We start from the raw sequence: 16,399 nt of genomic DNA on the forward strand, positions 1-16,399 counted from the left end.
GAATGAGCTGGGCAAGCCAGTGTCCTAATCAGGAGGAGTGTTATGCATGCTGACTAAGATGTTCCCAGGCTCCTGCCCACACTGTCACTGTCGTAGTCACCATCAGACTCGTTATCCCAGGAAAGCCCTTCCTCTCCTCCCCTCTCCTCTCCTCCCCTCACCTCTCCTCTTTGCTGCTAGCCAAGGAAAACCGTGGATCAGGATAGGAGATGTGTCTCAAAACTATGTGAGGAAAAAAACAGATTTGGCCATGGCCCAGGGCTATAATATGATATGAATTGTGAAGGATGATGGGAGATGTTGCCTGACGACTCACCCTGAATTTATTTCCGCTGCTCTATCGATCGCTACATACTGCACATTCAGTCTGAAACTGCCATCCTTTAAGTAATTTCGCACTAGGCACACACTGGTTGAATCAACGTTGTTTCCATGTAATATAAATGAAATTACATTGACCCAACGTGGAATAGACATTGAATTGACGTCTGTGACCAGTGGGTTGTGTGACTTCAAAATTCATAAGTGATTCGATGGTCTCTAACAAATCTAACCAATCAGAGTATCAAAGTTGATAACGTCATCATGTAGACCCAACCCATCGTTTTCTGGGAACAATCAGAACGGTCACAATGTGTTTGAGTTCTAGAAATCGTCGGGGAGGGAGGCAAATCTAGACTTGTGGAAAAGAAACGTCAGTTGGCTGGAGAGATGTGGATGGGTATCCAGACAAGGGACAATGGTGATGATCTGCCAGCGTGCTGTTGAAGGGATACTGAGTTGTTTCCTACTCCAATAACATGGAACGGACCCGTCCTCTTTGAGCCAGATGCACTGTATGGATAACAATCTAAACAGATTATTTATACAGTGGGGAAAAAAAGTATTTAGTCAGCCACCAATTGTGCAAGTTCTCCCACTTAAAAAGATGAGAGAGGCCTGTAATTTTCATCATAGGTACACGTCAACTATGACAGAGAAATTGAGAAAAGAAAATCCAGAAAATCACATTGTAGGATTTTTAATGAATTTATTTGCAAATTATGGTGGAAAATAAGTATTTGGTCACCTACAAACAAGCAAGATTTCTGGCTCTCACAGACCTGTAACTTCTTCTTTAAGAGGCTCCTCTGTCCTCCACTCGTTACCTGTATTAATGGCACCTGTTTGAACTTGTTATCAGTATAAAAGACACCTGTCCACAACCTCAAACAGTCACACTCCAAACTCCACTATGGCCAAGACCAAAGAGCTGTCAAAGGACACCATAAACAAAATTGTAGACCTGCACCAGGCTGGAATGACTGAATCTGCAATAGGTAAGCATCTTGGTTTGAAGAAATCAACTGTGGGAGCAATTATTAGGAAATGGAAGACATACAAGACCACTGATAATCTCCCTCGATCTGAGGCTCCACGCAAGATCTCACCCCCGTGGGGTCAAAATGATCACAAGAACGGTGAGCAAAATCCCAGAACCACACGGGGGACCTAGTGAATGACCTGCAGAGAGCTGGGACCAAAGTAACAAAGCCTACCATCAGTAACACACTACGCCGCCATGGACTCAAATCCTGCAGTGCTAGATGTGTCCCCCTGCTTAAGCCAGTACATGTCCAGGCCCGTCTGAAGTTTGCTAGAGTGCATCCAGAAGAGGATTGGGAGAATGTCATATGGTCAGATGAAACCAAAATATAACTTTTTGGTAAAAACTCAACTCGTCGTGTTTGGAGGACAAAGAATGCTGAGTTTCATCCAAAGAACACCATACCTACTGTGAAGCATGGGAGTGAAAACATCATACTTTGGGGCTGTTTTTCTGCAAAGGGACCAGGACGACTGATCCGTGTAAAGGAAAGAATGAATGGGGCCATGTATCGTGAGATTTTGAGTGAAAACCTCCTTCCATCAGCAAGGGCATTGAAGATGAAACGTGGCTGGGTCTTTCAGCATGACAATGATCCCAAACACACCGCCCGGGCAACGAAGGAGTGGCTTCGTAAGAAGCATTTCAAGGTCCTGGAGTCTCCAGATCTCAACCCCATAGAAAATCTTTGGAGGGAGTTGAAAGTCCGTGTTGCCCAGCGACAGCCCCAAAACATCACTGCTCTAGAGGAGATCTGCATGGAGGAATGGGCCAAAATACCAGCAACAGTGTGTGAAAACCTTGTGAAGACTTACAGAAAACGTTTGACCTGTGTCATTGCCAACAAAGGGTATATAACAAAGTATTGAGAAACTTTTGTTATTGACCAAATACTTATTTTCCACCATAATTTGCAAATAAATTCATTAAAAATCCTACAATGTGATTTTCTGGATATTTTTTCCTCATTTTGTCTGTCATAGTTGACGTCTACCTATGATGAAAATTACAGGCCTCTCTCATCTTTTTAAGTGGGAGAACTTGCACAATTGGTGGCTGACTAAATACTTTTTTTCCCCACTGTACATAAAGGAGCTTTTGAGGAATAAGTGCTAATAACATTGTGTTTATTCCTGACAAAACCTTGCAGGCCATCCACTAAATATTCAAATTGAATTTGAGAAAACAAACGGCACACTTGCTGTGGCAAAAATAAAACAGAATACTAATCACTGAGTTAGAGCCTGTTTTCGAAACAGAATACTGTGAGTTTGATCAGAACACATTGGATACTTTGGTCTCCTCCATTTTCTGTACCTGTCATTTTCCCCCTGAAAATTTTGAAAGAGAAACTATTTCAATCTCTGTCCCTTTGATCTAGGTGCCCTTTTACAGCAGAGCCAGCTTCAAAACATTTCAGACTTAAAAGCTCTACTATCACTGACAGACCAGCCTTGAAAGAGAGGATAGGGAAAAAAGGGGACAAAAATAACCAAAGAAAAGTTTGTTATTATTGAGATAAATTCTACATCTTAACAAAACATTTGAAATAGGCTAGGTGAAAATAACTATTTCAATGAATCAACAGTTAATTCACTAATTGATTAACAATGACATTAAGTGATTCCTCACGAAATGCAGACAAAAAATACCATGATATGGGGGATTGTCATGAAATGTAATCCATAGAATAGTCCTTTAGAGGAAGGATTGCTGACATATATTTGACAATTCTATCTAAATGCATAATTGAGAAATAATTCATCAAAGTTGGAATGTTTTTAAATTTTGGCCTTACCCAGGCCTCCTTTAAGACTCCATAATGTTTCATCTGTAGACGCTACAAAGCAAAAATTGGTGTCATATGAAGCTTTAACACTTGCTCTGTAATATGAGTAGTATTTAGATTTTCTATTAAAAAATATATATATATATATATATATATATATATATATATATATATATATATATATATATATATATATATATATATATATATATATAAACATGAATATTGAAAAAATAAAAATGTTAGATTTGGCAAATGTTCCTATATATTGTTGAACATAATATACACTACGGGCATAAAAAGTTCCATAGTGGGATCTCTGCTGGTTTTCAAGTTATGGACCATTTTATACAGAGAAATTGGCATAGTAGGCAATGTAACCAATCACAGTCCTCCTTTTACTTCTATCATTGCACATCCTGCAAATCGCCAGCAGACGGCGACCATTTTGAATCCATTTTCACATTCACCTATTGGTAATGCTTATTAAATTGAATCATAACTCTAAAAGTAGCAGAGATCCCACTCAAACATTTGAAAATCTAAATACTACTCGCATTACAGCGCAAGCGGTAAAACGTCATAGTAAAGTTTGCTTTGTAGCGCCTACAGATGAAACACTATGGCGTCTTAAAGGAGGCCTGGGTAAGACCAAAAGGTAATAAATATGACAACTTTGATAAATGATTTATCAATTATGCTTTTACATACAAATGTCAAATATATATCAACAATCCTTCCTCAAAAGGACTACATTGCGTGAAAAAACCCCAAATCATGGTATTTTTTTGTCTGGGTTTCGTGAGGAATCACTCCATTACAAAATAGAGCTAGATTACAAACGTGTGAGGTGTGGTTTATCACTCTGAGATGTACAGTGCCTTCAGAAAGTATTCACACCCCTTGACTTTTTCCACATTTTGTTGTGTTACAGTGTGAATTTAAAATTGATTCAATTGAAATTGTGTGTCACACAATACCCCATAATGTCAAAGTGGAATTATGAATTTAGAAATGTTTACAAATTAATACAAAATGAAAAGCTTAAATGTCTTCAGTCAATAAGTATTCAACCCCTTTGTTATAGCAAGCCTAAATAAGATCAGCAGTAAAAATTTGCTTAACAAGTGAAATAAGTTGCATGGACTATGTGCAATAACAGTGTTTAACATGATTTTTTATGACTACCTCATCTCTGTACCCCACACATACAATTATCTGTAAAGTCCCTCAGTTGAGCAATGAATTTTAAACACAGATTCAACCACAAAGACCAGGGAGGTTTTCCAATGCCTCACAAAGGAGGGCACCTATTGGTAAAAAAATAAAAAATAAAGACACTGAATATCCCCTTTGAGCATGGTGAAGTTATTAATTACACTTTGGATGGTGTATCAATACACCCAGTCACTACAAAGATACAGGTGTCCTTCCTAACTCAGTTGCCAGAGAGGAAGGAAACCACTCAGTGATTTCACCATGAGGTGAAATGAACAGGTTCAACTTTAAAACAGTTACAGAGTTTAATGGCTGTGATAGGACAAAACTTAGGATGGATCAACAACATTGTAGTTACACCACAATACTAACCTAAATGACAGAGTGAAAAGAAGGAAGCCTGAACAGAATACAAATATTCAAAAAGATGCATCCTGTTTGCAATAAGGCACTAAAGTAAAACTGCAAAAAATGTAGCAAAGAAATTAACTTTATGTCCTGAATTCAAAGCATTATGTTTGGGGCAAATCCAACACAACAAATCACTGAGTACCACTCTTCATATTTTCAAGCATGGTGATGGCTGCATCATGTTATGGGTATGCTTGTCATTGGCAAGGACGGGAGTTTTTTTAGGATAAAAAGAAACGGAATAGAGCTAAGCACAGGAAAAATCCTAGAGGAAAACCTGGTTCAGTCCAACAGACACTGGGAGACAAATTCACCTTTCAGCAGGCCAATAACCTACAACACAAGGCCAAATATACAATGGAGTCCTGAGTGGCCTAGTTACCGTTTTGACTTAAATCTACTTTAAAATCTATGGCAAGACTTGAAAATGGCTGTCTAGCAATGATCAACAAGCAATTTGACAGAGCTAGAATAATTTTGTAAAGAATAATGTGCAAATATTGTACAAACCAGGTGGGCAAAGCTCGTAGAGACTTCCCCATAAAGACACAGCTGTAATCACTGCCAACGGTGATTCTAACATGTATTGACTCAGGGGTGTGAATACTTATGTAAATTGGATATTTCTGTATTTTAAGTTCAATAAATTTGCACAAAAAATCTGAAAACATGTTTGCACTTTGGAATTATGGGGTATTGTGGTAGATGGGTGAGAGAGAAAATATATTGCATCCATTTTCCAATTCAGTCTGTAACGCAACAAAATTTAGAAAAAGTATGTATGTGGATTATTTAAGATACTATTTTAAGAGGTAGGGTTTCAGATGTTTTTGGAAGATGAACAGAGACTCAGCTCTCCTAGCTTCAGGGGGAAGCTGGTTCCACCATTGGGGTGCCAGGACAGAGAAGAGGGCCAAGAGACCAGATGTGGCAGAATGGAGTGCTCGGGTTGGGTTGTAGGGTTTGAGCATAGCCTGAAGGTATGGAGGGGCAGTTCTTCTTGCTGCTCCTTAGGCAAGTACCATTGTCTTGTAGTGGATGCAAGCTTCGACTGGAAGCAAGTGGAGTGTGCGGAGGACTGGGGTGACATGGGAGGACTTGGTAAGGTTGAACACCAGGCAGGCTGCCGCGTTCTTGATAAGTTGCAGGGGTTTGATGGCATAAGTGGGGAGCCAACAGTGAGTTGCAGTAGTCCAGATGGGTGCCTGGATTAGGACCTGCGTCGCTTCCTGTGTGAGGTAGCGTCGTACTCTACGGATGTTGCAGAGCATGAACCTGCAGGAGCGAGTCACTGCTCTAATGTTTTCAGAGAAAGGTGTTGTCCAGGATCACGCCAATGTTCTTTGCACTCTTGGAGGGACATACACCGTAGAGTTGTCAACTGGGATGGAGAGGTCTTGGAGCAGGCAGGCCTTCCCCGGGAGGAAGAGCCGCTCCGTCTTGTTGAGGTTGAGCTTGAGGTGGTGGGCCGACGTCCAAGCTGAGATATCTGCCAGGCACGCAGAGATGCGTGTCGCCACCTGGGTGTCAGAAGGGGGGAAGGAGAAAAGTAGTTGAGTGTTATACGCATAGCAATGATAGGAGAGACCATGTGAGGATATGACGGAGCCGAGTGACTTGGCGTATAGAGAGAAGAGGAGAGGGCCTAGAACCGAGCCCTAGGGGACACCAGTAGTGAGAGTACGTGGTGCAGACACAGATCCTCTCGACGTCACCTGGTAGGAGCGGCCTGCCAGAGTGTGCAGAGCCTGAGATGTCCAGCCCTGAGAGGGTGGAAAGGAGGATCTGATGGTTCACGGTGTCGAAGGCAGCGGATAGATCCAGGAGGATATGAACAGAGGAGAGTTAGCTTTGGCAGTGCGGAGAGCCTCTGTGACACAGAGAAGAGCAGTCTCGGTTGAGTGACCCATCTTGAAGCCTGACTGGTTAGGGTCAAGAAGATTGTTCTGAGAGAGTTGGTCAGAGACAGCACGCTCAAGTGTTTTTGATGTCAGGGGAGTCGAGTGTTGCTTTCTTGAGGAGGGGAGTGACTCGGGCCATCTCGAAGTCAGAGGAGACGCAGCCAGTGGTCAGGGATGAGTTGATGAGGGAAGTGAGGAATGGGAGAAGGTCTCCAGAGATGGTCTGGAGAAGGGATGAGGGGATGGGTCGAGGGGGCAGGTTGTCGGGCGGCCAGACCTCACTAGTCGCAGGATTTCATTTGGAGTAGTTCTGTGTGAGTTGGACCAGTGGACTCAATAAGCTTAGTGAATGAGGAGCAGATGTTGTAAACCTTCTTTTCAAAGTGGTTGACAATGTCGTCCGCAGAGAGAGAGGAGGGACGGGGAGGGGTGGAGGATTAAGGCGGGAGGATAAAGTGGAAAATAGTTTCCTAGGGTTAGAGGCAGAAGCTTTAGCAATAGAAAATGGCTTTAGCAGTGGATACAGGGGGAGAGAAGGTAGAGAGGAGGGAGTGAAAGGATGATAGGTCCTCCGGAAGTTTAATTTTCCTCCATACTATTCCGTTTGTCAAACTCAATGACTGTATTTTGTGAAAATAATTGCCTACAGGCGACGAGGCGAGCACAGAAATGCAAATATGCATTCCATACCAAGTGGGGTTTTTGTGGACTCTCTCAACCATTTAAATTAGGTTTATTTTGGCCTGCACGTGGCATGTCCAACTGAAAAACCATGTGTGAGGTATTGTGGCTTACAAAGCCGCTGTGCCACACACCCCCGCAGTGAGGCCCACAAGCTCTTGGGACCCCAACCAAAAACTCCTGGAGGTCGGGGCCCTCACCCCAGATAAACGATATATACAAAAGTATGTGGACACCCCTTCAATTGAGTGGACTCGGCTATTTCATCCACACCCGTTGCTGACAGGTGTATAAAATCAAGCACACAGCCATGCAATATCCATAGACAAACATTGGCAGTAGAATGGCCTTACTGAAATGCTCAGTGACTTTCAACGTGGCACCGTCATAGGATACCACCTTTCCAACAAATCAGTTCGTCAAATGTCTGCCCTGCTAGAGCTGCCACGGTCAACTGTAAGTGCTGTTATTGTGAAGTGGAAACGTCTAGGAGTAACACGGCTCAGCCGCAAAGTGGTAAGCCACTCAAGCTCACAGAACGGGACCGCCGAGTGCTAAATATCGTATGTCCTCGGTTGCAACACTCACTACCGAGTTCCAAACTGCCTCTGGAAGCAACGTCAGCACAATAACTGTTAGTCGGGAGCTTCATGAAATGGGTTTCCATGGCCAAGCAGCCACACACAAGCCTAAGGTCACAATGCGCAATGTCAAGCGTCGGCTGGAGTGGTGTAAAGCTCGCCGCCATTGGAATCTTGAGCAGTAGAAATGCATTCTCTAGAGTGATGAATCACGCTTCACCATCTGGCAGTTCGACGGACAAATCTGGGTTTGGCGGATGCCAGGAGAACGCTACCTGCCCCAATGCATAGTGCCAACTGTAAAGTTTGGTGTAGGTGGAATAATGGTCAGGGCTGTTTTTCATGGTTCGGGCTAGGCCCCTTAGTTCCAGTGAAGGGAAATATTAACGATACAGCTTACAATGACATTCTAGACGATTCTGTGCATCCAACTTTGTGGCAACAGTTAGGGGAAGGCCCTTTCCTGTTTCAGCATGACAATGCCCCAGTGCACAAAGTGAGGTCCATACAGAAATTGTTTATTGAGATTGGTGTGGTAGAACTTGACTGGCCTGCACAGAGCCCTGACCTCAACCCCATCGATCACCTTTGGGATGAATTGGAACGCCAACTGTGAGCCAGGCCTAATCGCCCAACATCACTATTGTTCTTGTGGCTGAATGGAAGCAAGTCCCTGCAGCAATGTTCCAACATCAAGTGGACAGCCTTCCCAGAAGAGTGGAGGCTGTTACAGCAGCAAAAGGGGGACTAACTCAATATTAATGCTCATGATTTTGGAATGAGATGTTCGATGAGCAGGTGTCCACATACTTTTGCTCATGTAGTGTAACATATGAACAAGTCATAAAGCCTGGTCTCATAGACTAGACATAACACAGTAAAAGTAAATCCGGAACATTCAAATTAGTATGATATGTTACGTTTGGTATTGTTACATGAGACAGAAGGTTACTTAAGGCAAAAACTAAAGTAAGGTGGTATGTCAGGGTGGATGGGTAGGGGTATAACGCGAATGTCTAGTAACCCAAAGGTTGCGTTTTCGAATCTCATCACGGACACCTAAATACTTTTTAGCTATTTCACAACTAGTTAGCATGTTATCTAACCCTTCCCCTAACCTTAACCCTTTAACCTAACTCCTAACCTTAACCTTTACCCTAACCTTAACCCCTAACCCTAACCCCTAGCCTAGATAACGTTAGCCACCTAGCTAACATTAGCATTAGCCACCTAGCTAACATTAGCCACAACAAATTGGAATTCGTAACATACTGTATCATACTAATTGGAGTGTCTTCGATTTACATTTACTATGTTACGTCTACGTCTAGTCCAGGTTGCGTCATAGGCCATGGCAAAATGTTTTGAATTACAGGAATTTAGCTTTAAAACTGCAACATTTTCTCTCAGCCTCATGCATGAGATTACTTTTAAAACTGCACATTTTTCTCTCTTCCCCATGGCAAAATGTGTAGAATTTCAGGAAATTTGCTTTTAAACAGAAACATTTTCTCTCAGCCTCATGGCAAAATGTTAACAATAGCATGAAATTACAGTGCATTCGGAAAGTATTTAGACCCCTTCACTTTTTCCACATTTTGTTACGTTACAGCCTTATTCTAAAATTGATTAAATTCTTTTTTTTCCCTCATCAATTTACAAACAATACACCATGTTGTATACATCTGGCCCTTCATTGGACACTATGTTAACAAACCTCCAAACGAGCTTCAATGCCATACAACACTCCTTCTGTGGCCTCCAACTGCTCGTAAACGCTAGTAAAACTAAATGCATGCTCTTCAATCGAAAGCTGCTTGCACCCGCCTGCCCGACTAAAATCACTACTCTCAGCGGGTCTGACTTAGAATATGTGGACAACTACAAATACTCTAGGTGTCTGGTTAGACCGTAAACTCTCCTTCCAGACTCACATTAAGCATCTCCAATCCAAAGTTAAATCTAGAATCGGCTTCCTATTTCGCAACAAAGTCTCCTTCACTCATGCTGCTAAACATGCCCTCGTAAAACTGACTATCCTACCGATCCTTGACTTCGGCGATGTCATTTACCTGTACACAGCCCATCTGTAATTAGCCCACCCAACTACCTCATCCCCATATTGTTATTTACATTGTTATTTATTTTGCTCATTTGCACCCCAGTATCGCTATTTGCACATCATCTTCTGCACATCCATCACTCCAGTGTTAATACTAAATTGTAATTATTTTGCACTATGGCCTATTTATTGCCTTACCTCCATAACTTACTACATTTGCACACACTGTATATAGATTTTCTATTGTGTTATTGACTGTACGTTTTGTTTTTGTTTATTCCATATGTAACTCTGTGTTGTTGTTCTTTTTCTCGCACTGCTTTGCTTTATCTTGGCCAGGTCGCAGTTGTAAATGAGAACTTGTTCTCAACTGGCTTACCTGGTTAAATAAAGGTGAAATAAAAAATAAATAAAAAATGACAAAGAAAAAACAGTTTTTTTGATTTTTTTGCAAATTTATAAAAAAATAAAAAACTGCATATCCTCTCAAGCTCTGTCAGATTGGATGGGTTGCGTCGCTGCACAGCTATTTTCAGGTCTCTCCAGAGATGTTCGATCGGTTCAAGTCCGGGCTCTGGCTGGGCCACTCAAGGACATTCAGAGACTTGTCCCGAAGCCACTCCTTCGTTGTCTTGGCTGTGTGCTTACAGTTGTTGTCCAGTCTGAGGTCCTGAGCGCTCATCAAGGATATCTTTGTACTTAGCTCCATTCATCTTTCCCTCGATCCTGACTAGTCTCCCAGTCCCTGCCGCTGAAAAAAATCCCCATAGCATGATGCTGCCACCCCCATGCTTCACCGTAGGGATGGTATTGGCCAGGTGATGAGCGGTGCCTTGTTTCCTCCAGACGTGACGCTTGGCATTCAGGCCAAAGAGTTCAATCTTGGTTTCATCAGACCAGAAAATCTTGTTTCTCATGGTCTGAGAGTCCTTTAGGTGCCTTTTGGCAAACTCCAAGCGGGCTCTCATGTGCCTTTTACTGAGGAGTGGCTTCCGTCTGGCCACTCTACCATGAAGCCCTGATTGGTGGAGTGCTGCAGAAATGGCTGTCCTTCTGGAAGGTTCTCCCATCTACACAGAGGAACTATGGAGCTCTGTCAGAGTGACCATCGGGTTCTTGGTCACCTCCCTGACCAAGGCCCTTCTCCCCTAATTGCTCAGTTTGGCCAGGCGGCCAGCTCAAGGAAGAGTCTTGGTGGTTCCAAACTTCTTCCACTGTGTTCTTAGGGACCTTCAAAGCTGCAGAAATGTTTTGGTACCCTTCCCCAGATCTGTGCCTCGACATAATCCTGTCTCTGAGCTCTAAGGACGATTCCTTCGACCTCATGCCTTGGTTATTGCTCTGACATGGTCCTCTGTAGCTCAATTGGTAGAGCATGGCGCTTGTAACGCCAGGGTAGTGGGTTCGATCCCCGGGACCACCCATACGTAAAAATGTATGCACGCATGACTGTAAGTCGCTTTGGATAAAAGCGTCTGCTAAATGGCATATTAAATTATTAAACATGCCCAACTGTGGGACCTTATATAGACAGGTGTGTGCCTTTCCAAATCATGTCCAATCAATTGAATTTACCACAGGTGGACTCCAATCAAGTTGTAGAAACATCTCAAGGACGATCAATGGAAACAGGATGCACCTGAGCTCAATTTCAAGTCTCATTGCAAAGGGTCTGAATACTTATGTAAAAAAAAGTATTTATGTTTTCTAAAAGTTCTAAAAACCTGTTTTCGCTTAATTATGGGGTATTTCCTAAAAAAAATAAAATAAAGCCATAATATATATATATATGTATATATACAGTACCAGTCAAAAGTTTGGACACATCTACTCATTCAAGGGTTTTTCTTAATTGTACTATTTTTTACATTGTAGAATAATAGTGAAGACATCAAAACTATGAAATAACACATATGGAATCATGTAGTAAGCCTTGATGACAGCTTTGCACACTCTTGGCATTCTCTCAACCAGCTTCACCTGGAATGCTTTTCCAACAGTCTTGAAGTAGTTCCCACATATGCTGAGCACTTGTTGGCTGCTTTTCCTTCACTCTGCCGTCCGACTCATCCCAAACCATCTCAATTGGGTTGAGGTCGGGGGATTGTGGAGGCCAGGTCATCTAATGCAGCACTCCATCACTCTCCTTCTTGGTAAAATAGCCCTTACACAGCCTGGAGGTGTGTTGGGTCATTGTCCTGTTGAAAAACAAATGATAGTCCCACTAAGCCCAAACCAGATGGGATGGTGTTTCGCTGCAGAATGTAGTGGTAGCCATGCTGGTTAAGTGTGCCTTTAATTCTAAATCAATCACAGACAGTGTCACCAGCAAAGCACCCCCACACCATAAAACCTCCTCCTCCATGCTTTATTGTGGGAACTACACTTGCGGAGATCATCCGTTCACCAACACCGCATCTCACAAAGACTAAAATCTCAAATTTGGACTCCAGACCAAAGGACACATTTCCCCTGGTCTAATGTACATTGTTCGTGTTTCTTGGCCCAAGCAGGTCTCTTCTTCTTATTGGTGACCTTTAGTAGTGGTTTCTTTGCAGCAATTAAACCATGAAGGCCTGATTCACACAGTCCCCTCTGAACAGTGGATGTTGATATGTGTCTTTTACTTGAACTCTGTGAAGCATTTATTTGGGCTGCAATTTCTGAGGCTGGTAACTCTAATGAACTTATCCTCTGTAGCAGAGGTAACTCTGGGTCTTCCATTCCTGTGGCGGTCCTCATGAGAGCCAGTTTCATCATAGCGCTTGATGGTTTTTGCGACTGCACTTGAAGAAACTTGAAGTTCTTGAAATGTTCCGTATTGACTGACCTTCATGTCTTAAAGTAATGATGGACTGTCATTTATCTTTGCTTATTTGAGCTGTTGCCATAATATGGACTTGGTCTTTTACCAAATGGGGCTATCTTTTGTATACCCCCCCTTCCTTGTCACAACACAACTGATTGGTTCAAACGCATTAAGAAGGAAAGAAATTCCAAGAAGGCACACCTGTTTTAAGAAGGCACACCTGTTAATTGAAATGCATTCCATGTGACTACCTCATGAAGCTGTTTGAGAGATTGCCAAGAGTGTGCAAAGCTGTCATCAAGGAAAAGGGTGGCTATTTTAAGAATCTCAAATATAAAATATATTTAGATTTGTTTAACACTTTTTTGGTTACTACATGATTCCATATGTGTTATTTCATAGTTTTGATGTCTTCACTGTTATTCTACAATGTAAATTTTTTTATAAATAAAGAAAAACCCTTGAATGAGTAGGTGTCCAAACTTTTGACTGGTACTGTATATATATACAGTGGGGAAAAAAAGTATTTAGTCAGCCACCAATTGTGCAAGTTCTCCCACTTAAAAAGATGAGAGAGGCCTGTAATTTTCATCATAGGTACACGTCAACTATGACAGACAAAATGAGAAAAAGAAATCCAGAAAATCACATTGAAGGATTTTTAATGAATTTATTTGCAAATTATGGTGGGAAATAAGTATTTGGTCAGTAACAAAAGTTTCTCAATACTTTGTTATATACCCTTTGTTGGCAATGACACAGGTCAAACGTTTTCTGTAAGTCTTCACAAGGTTTTCACACACTGTTGCTGGTATTTTGGCCCATTCCTCCATGCAGATCTCCTCTAGAGCAGTGATGTTTTGGGGCTGTCGCTGGGCAACACGGACTTTCAACTCCCTCCAAAGATTTTCTATGGGGTTGAGATCTGGAGACTGGCTAGGCCACTTTGTGGTGGACAGGTGTCTTTTATACTGATAACAAGTTCAAACAGGTGCCATTAATACAGGTAACGAGTGGAGGACAGAGGAGCCTCTTAAAGAAGAAATTGCTTGTTTGTAGGTGACCAAATACTTATTTTCCACCATAATTTGCAAATAAATTCATTAAAAATCCTACAATGTGATTTTCTGGAATTTTTTTCTCAATTTGTCTGTCATAGTTGACGTGTACCTATGATGAAAATTACAGGCCTCTCTCATCTTTTTAAGTGGGAGAACTTGCACAATTGGTGGCTGACTAAATACTTTTTTCCCCCACTGTATATATTTACCATATGTGACGCACACTTTTGAGATGGCATGCATGATGAATAGCCTACAGTCCAGATTAAAATATAAAATATGACAAATGTATGGTAGATTGTATTCTACTGTAGCCTATGTATTACGGTTTGCCCCCCCTGTGGGAGTGGGAAGAACATCAATAGAGATTCATTCTGGGTGCACACCCACGGGCAGCACCGCATGCATATAGGCTACAAACCCAAACACACTGCAATAGGGAATCCTAAAAATGCTACAACATATCAATAGACTATTCTATCTACTTGGAATAAGGTTCAAAATAATGATTGAGAGCCAGTAGAGGCTGCATAGCCTCCTACATAGCCCACTGATAACAGCTAAAAACGGGACGATAACACCATGGTTAATCCCCAAAAATAAATTCGGAAATACAAGGAATCACATTTCAAGAAAAATCTCATAGGCACACTGATGTCTGAACAGTATTATGCGTTCAGCAATAACATCCGATTACATTCCCATCAGGCATTAGCCTAGATGCAGAGTCTAAAGTGGACGTTATTTTCGAGCGTCTTATCAACACGTTCCAGCATAATCATAGGCTACCACTTTTATCAATTTTTTTCGGCATCTAAATGAATTGCATAGGCTAACCTACATCCAACACATCCCAACCAGCCTTCACCTACGAATTCAGTGTCAAAACTTCATAAGATGACATTAAAGTGTCAGCGCATGTTGATGAGACATTAAAAGGATTTTAAGATGATGGGATACAGCCGCATCAAGACGTGTCAAAGCTTTAAAAATGACTTCAATAAATTGCCATTTGCTGCTTTATTTGATATGATATCAATGATATGGTGGCAAACCTCAAGCTCTCAGTGTGCAAGTTATGGAGTTGAAAATGAAAATTAATTTCATTTATTCTCCTGCATACATTAAGCATGTGAGAGAACGCCCCAGCCATGTAGCCTACACACGGCTGCTTGATGAGCTACTTGTATGCATTCTGCAAGTAACGTTACAATGTAACCCGTCTACTTCACCAACTTGCCAATGATATCAAATAGGTCGTTCAATCGTTTTGACTAAGAATGCGGTGTGCCCAAACCTGAATAAGCTGAGAGATCGCAGATACTTGAACCAAAACGATTCCCCGGAGCCGCATTGATTGAGTTCTCGGTTGCCTATCCGAATTATATTGATACGACGACACGAGGAATAGAAACAGCCGGGGAAAGCATCGCGGGAGAGAGAAGGAATGTCACTCAATGGAGCCACAAACTACGCATTATAAGGAGCCACATAACCGCATTATAAGTCAAGTTGTTGCAGAAAAGTTTTGCTCTACTTACGGATAATTGTGATCTTGGGGTTTTTTGTCCTCAACATGGTTAAAATCTTAAACTTGCAGACATTTCCACGACTGTCACGATACTCGTCCAAAGCTCCGCGTTCCGAGTCTTGAGCTTCTCACAGCATGAATGGAGCGGTATGCGGTCTGAGCTCCCGATAGCAAGTCAGCCTCGTTCTGAGCGGCAGGAATGCGCGCGGCCGCTGTCTGCTTGGTCGCGTCGCCGCCTACCGCATGTAGGTGGCAACGTTAGGGACGGTAGTGGCCACTGGATTTGACTAGGTGACAGACAGCTCTGTTATAGAGCAACGTAGTCTGTCAGAATTCTTTACAAACACCGATTGATTGAAGATATTTTTTTTCATTAAGTTAAACCATTCCAACATAATAGTCTACTGTAGCCTATATAGGCCTAATAGTGTCTCACGGCCACGGGAGGTAAAGGTAGGCACAGGAGGAACGATGATTTCCATTAGGTGCAGGAATTGTTTTATTGAATAAAGGAGCAGAGAGTTATCATTGAGGATTGCATTCATATAGGACTACAGTATATGGCTGGCCTGTTCCCCTCCTCATCTGAAGAGCTGAAACTGATTTAAATGCCCTCTGTGTAAGGAAACAGCTTCAGTGGAATTTATACTCTTAGGGTAAAAATTGCTATCTAGAACCAAAACGGGTTCTTCGGCTATCCCCATAGGAGAACCCTTTGAAGAACCCTTTTGGGTTCCAGGTAGAACTGTTTTGGGTTCCATGCAGTGTTCCCTCTAATTTTTTTCAGCACAGAGCAAATTTCAGGTCTCTGAAAGCGCTTTACTGTGAACACTGAGGCTGTACCCGCTGTACTGTACAGTTTTAACAATGGCCATGTAGGCTACTGTGGCTATTTGATCATCATAATGTAGGCCTAACAGAGGGGCCTACCATCAAAAACAATAGAGAAAATGCATCCCATAACATTTTAACATGGAAATAGCTCTTCT

At 42.0% G+C, this 16,399-nt stretch overlaps 1 protein-coding gene across 2 annotated transcripts in view; it reads right to left on the bottom strand.

Moving 5' to 3' along the window:
• Nucleotides 1–15,565, bottom strand: part of LOC121538450 (plexin-A1) — a 247,557-nt gene extending 231,992 nt beyond the window's left edge. For both annotated transcript variants that reach the window (XM_041846467.2, XM_041846466.2), the window contains exon 1: nucleotides 15,421–15,565. The gene's annotated coding sequence lies outside the window, so the exon portion shown is untranslated. The remainder of the gene's footprint in view (nucleotides 1–15,420) is intronic.
• Between the last annotated feature and the right edge of the window lie 834 nt (nucleotides 15,566–16,399).

This window comes from Coregonus clupeaformis, chromosome 24 (genome assembly GCF_020615455.1).
Source record: "Coregonus clupeaformis isolate EN_2021a chromosome 24, ASM2061545v1, whole genome shotgun sequence".
NCBI classification, from domain to species: Eukaryota; Metazoa; Chordata; class Actinopteri; order Salmoniformes; family Salmonidae; genus Coregonus; species Coregonus clupeaformis.